We start from the raw sequence: 12,798 nt of genomic DNA, 5'->3' as shown, positions 1-12,798 counted from the left end.
GCCCTGTAAAGGGAATCACACTTACACAGACTATACTGAAAAACGCATTCAGCAAAATTTCCCTTTACGCCATAACTTTTAGGAATATCCCTATTGTGTAAAGTGAGACTTTCCTGTGATTTCCTTTGGGCCCCCCAGTGAGTTCTCCTTTCCTGTGACACGGTAGAGTAGAAAATCCTGTGGATTACGTGGCAGGGAGTGGCACTAACTTGAGGGCTGATGTAATCAAGGAAGAACTCAAAACTTATCTGCAAGGCTGGTTCCTAAGTCTCCTGTGTTGGCTGTAAAAGCTAATCATGTTTGCTTGTCCTGTGTCCCTGTGTCCTTATGTCCCTTGCCCTCTGAGGGTTGGAGGCTTCCAGTTGGCTTCAAAGTCAGCCTGACACTTCAAAGTGAAATCTGTCTCCAGCAGCCCTTGGCCAACTAGCCACCCCGACCCTGCAGCCCTGCATTCTCTCTGCCTTAGAATCATCAGCCCCTTAGAGCCAGAATGGTCACTCCACTGACACCCCTCCAGGCTCAGCTCCACAGTCCCTCTCCATATAGCCCTCCTGGGGGTTCTGTTCCTCTAGATTGACATCCCCAATCATCACTTCTATTTGATTCCATGAATTCTATCACGTTAAGAGTGATAAAATGCGGCTTCCACTAATTGACTACTAAGTAGGTGCTTTCTCTGAAAATTCTTCCTGAATTCTCAAAGCAATACTCTAAGGTAAGCATTATTATCCCCATTTTTCAGGAGAGAAAACTAAGGTAATAAGAGATTAGTAATGGCTACCTGGCCATCCAAATAGGAAGTTGCCAAATAGGAGCTTGAACCCCGTCTGCTGGACACAAAGCTTATGAGCTTTTTTTTTTTTTTTTTTTTTGCGGTACACGGGCCTCTCACTGTTGTGGCCTCTCCCGTTGCGGAGCACAGGCTCCGGACGCGCAGGCTCGGCGGCCATGGCCCACGGGCCCAGCCGCTCTGCGGCACGTGGGATCTTCCCGGACTGGGGCATGAACCCGCGTCCCCTGCATCGGCAGGCGGACTCTCAACCACTGCGCCACCAGGGAAGCCCAAAGCTTATGGTTTTGACTTTTGTTTTTTCCACATTATAATTTTTAAAGGTATATCTTGGTTATTCTGATAAAAATTCTTCTAAACCAGAGCTTAACATTACCCTCTCCATGGAGCACGGGTCTAGAAAATGTTGACAAGACAATAGTCCAGGTGCTATTGACCTCTTGAGTCATTGATGGTTGGGTTACTGTTGGTTTAGAAATGTCCTGTTACTCTAGGTCAAATGACTGGATAGTCCATGTGCATGAAGACTGATCTCGAAGAAATGAAACGTCCTGAAGTGGCTGCTGAGCCCTTGTCCAGCAGAGGCGCCACGCAAAGCATAGTTTATTGAATTCTAATTCTTTAAAGCTAGTATCTGCTGTTCTTCCTGTATTGGATTTACTGGAATATCCAATTTGGGCCGCTCTGGAAGCACTCACCTGGTGCTTCATGGTGACTGCATGCATAATTCTGTTCCCTCCTCCAGGGTAGACTTTCCCCAGTCTCGGATCCCAACGAAGCCACAGGCATCGGATAATTCATCTTCTTCTTGACTCTTCACTCAACAAGCAATACTCTGACCTACGGTGTGAAGTTCCTGCAGGGGTTATATTTTGAATCTACAAAGGAATTCCCTGTCTAGTAAGGAGCATGAAGAGAGTCAAAGCTGCCCTTTGAATAGCATGAAGTTTAAATAATACTTCAAAATGTAGGGGATGATTGAATTAAGAGTAAGAAGTAATTTTAAAAATTTATTTATTTATTTATTTTATTTTTATTTGGTTGCACTGGGTCCTAGTTATGGCAGGCGGGCTCCTTAGTTGTGACATGCATGGGGGGATTGTGTTCCCTGACCAGGGATCAAACCCAGGCCCCCTGTATTGGGAGCACGGAGTGTTAACCACTACGTCAGCAGAGGAGTCCCAAGAAGAGATTTTCTGGTCAGGAAAAGAATCAGGATAGTTTCATGAACAGAGAACAAAAAAATATACTGTTGTTGAAGAAAGGCGTGTCATTTGGGGAGGAAGGATAGAGAGGAGGATGGAAGAGTCTATGTAGGGGAACCGGAGATGGGAGCTGGAGAGGGAGGCCACAACCAGATGGTGATGGGGAGGCTGGACTGTATTCCCTAGCCTATAGTTTCCCCAAATGGGATATATATCAGTACAAGAGATGATTTTAGATGGGATATAGATGGACAATTTACATATTAATAGTTTTGCACTTAGTCGAACATGTATTAGAAAAATATACATCAACGTATGACCTCATGAATATTATTGCCTTGGATAAGGTCAGGTTGTTTTTTTTAAGGAGTCATTTAGAGAAAAATAGTACATAACTAACAGTACAGGAGTCCAGGGTGGAGAACAGATATTACCCTAGGTATTTCAAATGCAGGAATTGAATATGGGAGATTGGTTACCAAGGTGATGGAAGAGCTGGAAGAGCAAAAGGGAATTCGAAGCCGCTGATGCCTCTGGGCTGGAACCCAGGGGTCTACACCTGGTTCTACAAGGTTGGAGGTTGCTGGTACCTTCAGTTCTGGATCCACCTTGACCAGGCTGCTGAAATCTAGAGCCACTGCACTCCTGCTGTCACAGCAGCAACCACGAGAACTTCAAGTAACTGCTGCGGAAGGAAGAGTGTCTTCTCCTGCTGATTTCCAGTTGCCCTCTGGTTGGGTGATTGCCATGCCCTACGTCCTAACAGAAAAGCAGCTGGCAAAGGAGTTCAGAAAATATTATCTGTAGACTCCAGCCCCCAAAACACAGAGCCGAGTGGTGAAGTGGGGGGAAGGGGCCAAGAGACACAGGCAAAAAAAAAAAAAAAAAATCTGGGCACAGGACATAAGGAGATGTGACAGCAATAAAGTAGGGAAGCTGATATGCTAGTGACAAAATTTTAGATATTGCTATGCTAGGTGATGGAAAGTCAACCAAAGTTCTTAAGCAGAGGAATGCTAATCAGATTGTGATTTTGGAATATTACTCTCTAGGTAGCGTGAAAGACGGGCTGGATGGAGAGAGAGCTGGAGGTGGAGAAATTGGTTAGGAAACTCCTGCAAAAATTCTGGCAGGAGAGGAGAGGAGCTGAACTTGGGAGGAGGTGAGAGTGTATGAATTGGAGAGCTATTCTGTGATTGTAACTGAGAACATTTGGGGATCCATTAAAGGTGGGTGAGAGGGAATGGGAGGAGTTGAAGATGCTCCTGGAAGCCCCAGTTTGGCTTACCATGGCGATGTTAACGCCATCCACACAGGTGGGAGATGTAGGGAGAAGACAGTCATCCTTGCCCCTTCCCTTTCCCCTCCTCCTAGCTGGAAGTATTTCCTCCTCACTCTGAACTCTAGTCACTATGCCTCTCTTACTGTTTGTACCACTCTATCTTACAACCTTTCCTAGGTTTTTTTTTTTTTTTTTTTTACATCTTTATTGGAGTATAATTGCTCCACAATGGTGTGTTAGTTTCTGCTCTATAACAAAGTGAATCAGCTATACATATACATATGTTCCCATATCTCTTCCCTCTTGTGTCTCCCTTCCTCCCACCCTCCCTATCCCACCCCTCCAGGCGGTCACAAAGCACTGAGCTGATCTCCCTGTGCTAGGCGACTGCTTCCCACTAGCTATCTACCTTACATTTGGTAGTGTATATATGTCCATGCCTTTCTCTAGCTTTGTCACAGCTTACCCTTCCCCCTCCCCATATCCTCAAGTGCATTCTCTAGTAGGTCTGTGTCTTTATTCCTGTCTTATCCCTAGGTTCTTCATGACATTTTTTCCCTGAAATTCCATATATATGTGTTAGCATACTGTATTTGTCTTTCTCTTTCTGACTTACTTCACTTTGTATGACAGACTCTAGGTCTATCCACCTCATTACAAATAGCTCAGTTTCATTTCTTTTTATGGCTGAGTAATATTCCATTGTATATATGTGCCACATCTTCTTTATCCATTCATCCAATGATGGACACTTAGGTTGCTTCCATGCCCAGGCTATCGTAAATAGAGCTGCAATGAACATTTTGGTACATGACTCTTTTTGAATTATGGTTTTCTCAGGGTATATGCCCAGTAGCGGGATTGCTGGGTCATATGGAAGTTCTATTTGTAGTTTTTTAAGGAACCTCCATACTGTTCTCCATAGTGGCTGTACCAATTCACATTCCCACCAGCAGTGCAAGAGTGTTCCCTTTTCTCCACACCCTCTCCAGCATTTATTGTTTCTAGATTTTTTGATGATGGCCATTCTGACTGGTGTGAGATGATATCTCATTGTAGTTTTGATTTGCATTTCTTTAATGATTAATGATGTTGATCATTCTTTCATGTGTTTGTTGGCAATCTGTATATCTTCTTTGGAGAAATGTCTATTTAGGTCTTCTGTCCATTTTTGAATTGGGTTGTTTGGTTTTTTTTGTTATTGAGCTACATGAGCTGCTTGTAAATTTTGGAGATTAATCCTTTGTCAGTTGCTTCATTTGCAAATATTTTCTCCCATTCTGAGGGTTGTCTTTTAGTCTTGTTATGGTTTCCTTTGCTGTGCAAAAGATTTCAAGTTTCATTCGGTCCCATTTGTTTATTTTTGTTTTTATTTCCATTTCTCTAGGAGGTGGGTCAAAAAGGATCTTGCTGTGATTTATGTCATAGAGTGTTCTGCGTATGTTTTCCTCTAAGAGTTTGATAGTGTCTGGCCTTACATTTAGGTCTTTCATCCATTTTGAGTTTATCTTTGTGTATGGTGTTAGGGAGTGTTCTAATTTCATTCTTTTACATGTAGCTGTCCAGCTTTCCCAGCACCACTTATTGAAGAGGCTGTCTTTTCTCCATTATGTATTCTTGCCTCCTTTATCAAAGATAAGGTGACCATATGTGCATGGGTTTATCTCGGGCTTTCTATCCTGTTCCATTGATCTATGTTTCTGTTTTTGTGCCAGTACCATAATGTCTTGATTACTGTAGCTCTTACAGTCTGAAGTCGAGGAGCCTGATTCCTCCAGCTCCGTTTTTCTTTCTCAAGATTGCTTTGGCTGGGCTTTGCTGGTGGCACAGTGGTTGAGAGTCTGCCTGCCGATGCGGGGGACACGGGTTCACGCCCCGGTCTGGGAAGATCCCACGTGCCGCGGAGCGGCTGGGCCCGTGAGCCATGGCCGCTGAGCCTGCGCGTCCGGAGGCTGTGCTCCGCAACAAGAGCAACGGGAGAGGCCGCAACAGTGAGAGGCTCAGGTACCACAAAAAAAAAAAGATTGCTTTGGCTATTCGAGGTCTTCTCTGTTTCCATACAAATTTTGCGATTTTTTGTTCTAGTTCTGTGAAAAACGCCATTGGCAGTTTGATAGGGATTTCACTGAATCTATAGAGTGCTTTGGGTAGTAGAGTCATTTTCACAGTGTTGATTCTTCCAATCCAAGAACATGGTATATCTCTCCATCTGTTTGTATCATCTTGAATTTCTTTCATCAGTGTCTTATAGTTTTCTGCATACAGGTTTTTTTGTCTCCTTAGGTAGGTTTATTCCTAGGTATTTTATTCTTTTTGTTGCAGTGGTAAATGGGAGTGTTTCCTTAATTTCTCTTTCGGATTTTTCATCGTTAGTGTATAGGAATGCAAGAGATTTCTGTGCATTAATTTTGTATCCTGCTACTTCACCAAATTCACTGATTAACTCTAGTAGTTTTCTGGTAGCATCTTTGGAATTCTCTGTGTATAGTGTCATGTCATCTGCAAACAATGACAGCTTTACTTCTTCTTTTCCTATTTGGATTCCTTTTATTTCTTTTTCTTCTCCGATTGTTGTGGCTAATACTTCCAAAACTATGTTGAATAATAGTGGTAAGAGTGGGTAACCTTGTCTTGTTCCTGATCTTAGTGGAAATGGTTTCAGTTTTTCACCATTGAGAACGATGTTGGCTGTGGGTTTGCCATATATGGTCTTTATTATGTTGAGGTAAGTTCCCTCTATGCCTACTTTCTGGAGGATTTTTAATATAAATGGGTGTTGAATTTTGTCAAAAAAATTTTTTGCATCTACTGAGATGATCATATGGTTTTTCTCCTTCAATTTGTTAATATGGTGTATCACATTGATTGATTTGCATGTATTGAAGAATCCTTGCATTCCCTGGATAAACCCCACTTGATCATGGTGTATGATCCTTTTAATGTGCTGTTGGATTCTGCCTGCTAGTATTTTGTTGAGGATTTTTGCATCTATGTTCATCAGTGATACTGGCCTGTTGTTTTCTTTTTTTGTGACATTGTTGTCTGGTTTTGGTATCAGGGTGACAGTGGCCTCGTAGAATGAGTTTGGGAGTGTTCCTCCCTCTGCTATATTTTGGAAGAGTTTGAGAAGGGTAGGTGTTAGCTCTTCCCTAAATGTTTGATAGAATTCGCCTGTGAAGCCATCTGGTCCTTGGCTTTTGTTTGCTGGAAGATTTTTAATCACAGTTTCAATTTCAGTGCTTGTGATTGGTCTATTTATATTTTCTGTTTCTTTGTGGTTCAGTCTCAGAAGGTTGTGCTTTTCTAAGAATTTGTCCATTTCTTCCAGGTTGTCCATGTTATTGGCATAGTTGCTTGTAATAATCTCTCATGATCCTTTGTATTTCTGCAATGTCAGTTGTTACTTCTTTTTCATTTCTAATTCTATTGATTTGAGTCTTCTCCCTTTTTTTCTTGATGAGTCTGGCTAATGGTTTATCAATTTGGTTTATCTTCTCAAAGGACCAGATTTTAGTTTTATAGATTTTTGCTATTGTTTCCTTCATTTCTTTTTCATTTATTTCTCATCTGATCTTCATGATTTCTTTCCTTCTGCCAACTTTGGGGGTTTTTTTGTTCTTCTTTCTTTAATTGTGTTAGGTGTAAGTTTAGGTTGTTTATGTGAGATTTTTCTTGTTTCTTGAGGTGGGATTGTATTGCTATAAACTTCCCTCTTAGAACTGCTTTTGCTGCATCCTATAGGTTTTGGGTCATTTTGTTTTCATTGTCAATTGTCTCTAGGTATTTTTTGATTTCCTCTTTGATATCTTCAGTGATCACTTGGTTATTTTGTAGTGTATTGTTTAGCCTCCATTTGTTTGTATTTTTTATAGACTTTGTCCTGTAATTGATATCTAGTCTCATAGCATTGTGGTCAGAAAAGATACTTGATACGATTTCAATTTTCTTAAATTTACCAAGACTTGATTTGTGACCCAAGATATGATGTATCCTGGAGAGTGTTCCATGAGCACATGAGAAGAAAGTGTATTCTGTTGTTTTTGGATGGAATGTCCTATAAATATCAATTAAGTCCATCTTGTATAATGTATCATTTAAAGCTTGTTTCCTTATTTATTTTCATTTTGGATGATCTGTCCACTGGTGAAAGTGGGGTGTTAAAGTCCCCAATTATGATTGTGTTACTGTCAATTTCCCCTTTTATAGCTGTTAGCATTTGCCTTATGTATTGAGGTGCTCCTATGTTGGGTGCATAAATATTTACAGTTGTTATATCTTCTTCTTGGATTGATTCCTTGATCATTCTGTAGTGTCCTTCTTTGTGTCTTGTAATAGTCTTTATTTTAAGTCTATTTTGTCTGATATGAGAATTGCTACTCCAGCTTTCTTTTGGTTTCCATTTGCATGGAACGTATTTTTCCATCCCCTCACTTTCAGTCTGTATGTGTCCCTAGGTCTGAAGTGGGTCTCTTGTAGACAGCATATGTACAGGTCTTGTTTTTGTATCCATTCAGCCAGTCTATGTCTTTTGGTGGGAGCATTTAATCCATTTACATTTAAGGTAATTATCGATATGTATGTTCCTATTACCATTTTCTTAATTGTTTTGGCTTTGTTATTGTAGGTCTTCCCCTTCTCTTGCGTTTCCTTCCTAGAGAAGTTCCTTTAGCATTTGTTGTAAAGATGGTTTGGTGGTGCTGAATTCTCTTAGCTTTTGCTTATCTGTAAAGGTTTTAATTTCTCTGTCGAATCTGAATGAGATCCTTGCTGGGTAGAGTAATCTTGGTTGTAGGTTTTTCCCTTTCATCACTTTAAATATGTCCTGCCACTCCCTTCTGGCTTGCAGAGTTTCTGCTGAAAGCTGTTAACTTTACGAGGATTCCATTGTATGTTATTTGTTGCTTTTCCCTTGCTGCTTTTAATATATTTTTTTGATAGTTTGATTAATATGTGTCTTGGCATGTTTCTCCTTGGATTTATCCTGTATGGGACTCTGTGCTTCCTGGACTTGATTAACTATTTCCTTTACCATATTAGGGAAGTTTTCAACTATAATCTCTTCAAATATTTTCTCAGTCCCTTTCTTTTTCTCTTCTTCTTCTGGGACCCCTATCATTAGAATGTTGGTGTGTTTAATGTTGTTCCAGAGATCTCTGATACTGTCCTCAATTCTTTTCATTCTTTTTTCTTTATTCTGCTCTGCAGTAGTTACTTCCACTATTTTATCTTCCAGGTCACTTATCCGTTCTTCTGTCTCAGTTATCCTGCTATTGATTCCTTCCAGAGAATTTTAAATTTCATTTATTATGTTGTTCATCATTGTTTGTTTGCTCTTTAGTTCTTCTAGGTCCTTGTTAAACGTTTCTTTTATTTTCTCCATTCTATTTCCAAGATTTTGGATCATCTTTACTATCATTACTCTGAATTCTTTTTCAGGTAGACTGCCTATCTCTTCTATATTTATTTGGTCTGGTGGGTTTTTGCTTGCTCCTTCAACTGCTGTGTATTTCTTTGTCTTCTCATTTTGTGTTTGGGGTCTCCTTTACGCAGGCTGCAGGTTCATAGTTCCCGTTGTTTTTGGTGTCTGTCCCCAGTGGCTGAGGTTGGTTCAGTGGGTTGTGTAGGCTTCCTGGTGGAGGGGACTTGTGCCTGTGTTTTGGTGGATGAGGCTGGATCTTGTCTTTCTGGTGGGCAGGACCATGTCCAGTGGTGTGTTTTGGGGTGTCTGTGAACTTATTATGATTTTAGGCAGCCTCTCTGCTAATGGGTGGGGCTGAGTTCCTGTCTTGCTAGTTGTTTGGCATGGGGTGTCCAGCACTGGAGCTTGCTAGTTGTTGAGTGGAGCTGCGTCTTAGCACTGAGATGGAGATCTCTGGTAGAGCTCTCGCCGATTGATACTACATGGGACCGGGAGGTCTCCAATGGACCAATGTCCTGAACTTGGCTCTCCCAGCTCAGAGGCTCAGTCCTGACACCCAGCCGGAGCACCAGGACCGTGTCAGCCACACGGCCATGTACGCGGGGAATTTCTTGCCTTTTGGGAAGTCTGAGGTCTTCTGCCAACATTCAGTAGGTGTTCTGTAGGAGTTGTTCCACATGTAGATGTATTTTTGATGTATTTGTGGGGAGGAAGGTGATCTCCGCGTCTTACTCTTCCGCCACCTTGAAGGTCCCCCTCTCATTCCTTTTTTAGCTTTAGATATTATCAGTGACTCATTATCATGGAAGATTAGGATCATGAGGCTTATGTGGTGGTTTTCAGGTGCGCAGCTGGGCACACCTGTGTCGTCTTGCTGTCAGGGAATGCCCCAGACGTGCCCCATATCAACTGCCACAGAAAGTCCAGCCGCTGGGGAAGAAGCTTTTTCTTCCTGAAGGAGGATGTGAGCAGAACATCACAGTATCCTCCGCATTTAGAAATTTTTTTTCTCCTCACTGGGTGGAGCGTGGGCGGGACACTCAAAAGTGATAGAAGGTGGTCCCAGCTGGAGATCATGAAAAAAATTTAAGTATAACATCACCAATCTGTACACCAGGTACCTGGCCAGGAGGTAGGGGGGACACAGTAAGAAAAAATAATTCTCATGGCAAAATTCTAGTTCTGCCAATTTTCTAGGAAAACATCAGGCAGTAATTTCCAGTCTACCATGGACACCAATATTCCAGTATTTGCTTGATTTTTCAATCCTTTAGGCGCATGGATATGTATGTCATATACAATTTTATGAATTAAAGTAAAAAACAATGGAAAACCCTATTGCCATTCCCAGGACGCCTCCCCGTGCCTCCCTTCCCCGCATCAACCAAAATCGGAACTGGGGCTGACAGCAGTAAGCCACGGTAGCCGGTCCTCTTGACCGAATACTGCCATCTAGTGGCAATGAATGTAAACACCCTGGTTTATGCTGGAATCAGGAACCAGAGAGTTGGAACACAGGTTGGCAGTACCAGGCGCGAGAGAAGGGAGCCACACGCTCTGTATCACTCAACTTTCTGCATGGCGTGAATGGGTAGAAAGAAGCCCACTTCTGTTCCATCTAAAGCTGTAAATCCGAGTCGCTCAGGCTAGACCAGGGGCCTCCTCCTCTGTGAAGCCGTGGCTGCATCTCCTGAGCCCCAACTCTGTGTGCTGAGCCAGGCCTGTGCTTGCTTCCCCTGCAGCACTTCTCGGTTGGGCTGTGTGTGTCTTTCTGTCTGTCCCTACCCCGCTGCTCTGCAGACTATGGGATCCTGATGGGCAGAGCCTGGAGCCTGGCCCAGTGCCTGGTACTTTTTTAGGTGTCCAATATACATAAAATATCTTTAATCATACATCATATATATATATATTATGGAATAAAAATGAGTGAATGGCAGAGTAAGTGTTCATCACTTTAATAATGTCAGTTCCAGAGAATGAGAGCTCTACTCCTCTTAAATCATTTTCTAAATGTGGAGGATACTGTGATGTTCTGCTCACATACTCCTTCAGTATGGAGGCTGGGAACTGCTGGGAGAAGACCTTCGACCCACAGCCTTCTTTGGAGGTTGTATCAGCTGACGGTACAATTGTAGACAGCGATTGTATCAGCCTCGTCCAAGGTCATACCTCCCCCACGGGGTAGCCGTGTCCAATGACTGACCAATGCAGGAGTGATTTATAGAATCATATCTGATTCCTGAAGACACTGTGATGTCTCTAAGATCTGCCCCCAGGGACCTAGTGTGCCTCCGTCCCCAAGCCCTGGCTAACTTGCTCCATTTCTGCACCAGGGGAAACCTCCTACAGCTTGGGATACACCTCCAGCATTTTTGCTCCTTCCTTTCAGGTAGCTCAGCTGAGCATCATAGGTTTTTAAAATGTTTCCTGTGTTTTAAACTGTTCCCCTTCCCTCTGTGCCCCTGTGTGACTCGCATTGTTTCCTGGCCCTGGTGCTTTCCCTCCTTCCCTTGGCAGGTGTTTTCCTGACTCTGCTTGTGGAGTCGTGTTGTGAGATAGATGGTCAACAAGTTCCGAGTCTCCCACAGAGTATTCAGACAAATACTTCCCACCTTCACTCTCTGCCTGTCATTCTACTTAGGAAGAAGCTGCTAGACCAAGGTGGACAAACGTTTTCTGTAAAGGGCCAGATAGTAAACATATTAGGCTTTGCGGGTGTGGGTGAAAAATGTCACCTGTCGTATCAGTAAACAAAAGATGTTGGGGCCATCAAGCCGTTGGCCACTGCAGCTTCCACCCACTGTGCACCCTGAGGGGACTCAGGATGGAGAAAAGCAAGATAGTGTCCCTAGACAGCTGCGGTGCACATCGAGGGAATGATTTCAATGAGCCCAGACTTTTACATCTTCCCATACATAGAAAAGCGCTCAATTCATTAACTTGAGATGTCTGGTTTCCTTTAATTAATAGTAATCTCTTAATGTTCCGACTACCTGGTCTTTGTTGCAAAAACTCCTATATATCCTGGCTTCTCCCTTACCTCTTCAGAGCAGTCCCTCAGAGCTATCTGAGAGGCTGCCTCCCGGGCTTAAGTCTTCAGCCAGTCCACCGAATGAAACACAATTCTCAACTTCTGTGCATTTTTTTTTCAGTTGACACAGGCCATAGGGTCTATGGTGCAGATTCTCCACTCTGTTGTCTTAGTGCAAAAGCAGCCACAGGCGGTACTCAGATGAATGGGCACAGCTGGGTTCCAGTAAAACTGCATCCAGAAGAACAGGCCGTGGGCCAGATTTAGCCCGTGGGCTATAGTTTGCTGACCCCTGTCCTAGACAGTCAACATCTCCTCCCAGCCTCGCCTTGATCTATGACTGACCTGCCCGACTCGTGTCCCATGTTGTCTCAGGCTTGTTCTCTGTGACCCTGACCTGTGTCATCCACATGCCGTGGATAATACCTGTGTCAACTTGACGGTCACTTATCGTTTTGTAACTCACCTGAAGTAATAAATTATTATATGTTGACCTTACTCTTTTGTCTTTCTATAATTTGTTGAGAAAGACAAAATAGAGTAACCACACTCAGAGCAGCATTTTTTGCGGTACGCGGGCCTCTCACTGCTGTGGCCTCTCCCGTTGCGGAGCACAGGCTCCGGACGCGCAGGCTCAGCGGCCATGGCTCACGGGCCCAGCCGCTCCGTGGCACGTGACCACTGCGCCACCAGGGAAGCCCGCAGCATTAGTTATTAAAAAGAGTTAACTGATTGTTCTCATTCCCGGTCAGGGTGCTGGTAAGAACCTTGGGACCAGGAGGAAGGGAAGGTGTCAGGGTAGAGAGAGGGAAAAGCATCTCCGTTGCTGTAGTAATGTCTTCCTTAAGCAAATACTTTACGGGGCATTTACTATATGACAGGCACTGTCTGAGCACAGGGGATACATCAGAGAATGGAACAGAACTATTCCCTGTTTTCCTGGGAGCTTCCATTATGGTGAGGAGAAACCAGTGACCCTCTAGAGTGTCTGATGGTGATATTTATGGAGAAGAGTAAAGCAGCGTAGAAGGATAACTAAGTACTGTTTTAGACCAAGTGGTTTTGGAAGCC

This window comes from Orcinus orca, chromosome 13 (assembly GCF_937001465.1).
Source record: "Orcinus orca chromosome 13, mOrcOrc1.1, whole genome shotgun sequence".
Classification (NCBI taxonomy): Eukaryota; Metazoa; Chordata; class Mammalia; order Artiodactyla; family Delphinidae; genus Orcinus; species Orcinus orca.
This window is presented reverse-complemented; position numbering follows the sequence as displayed.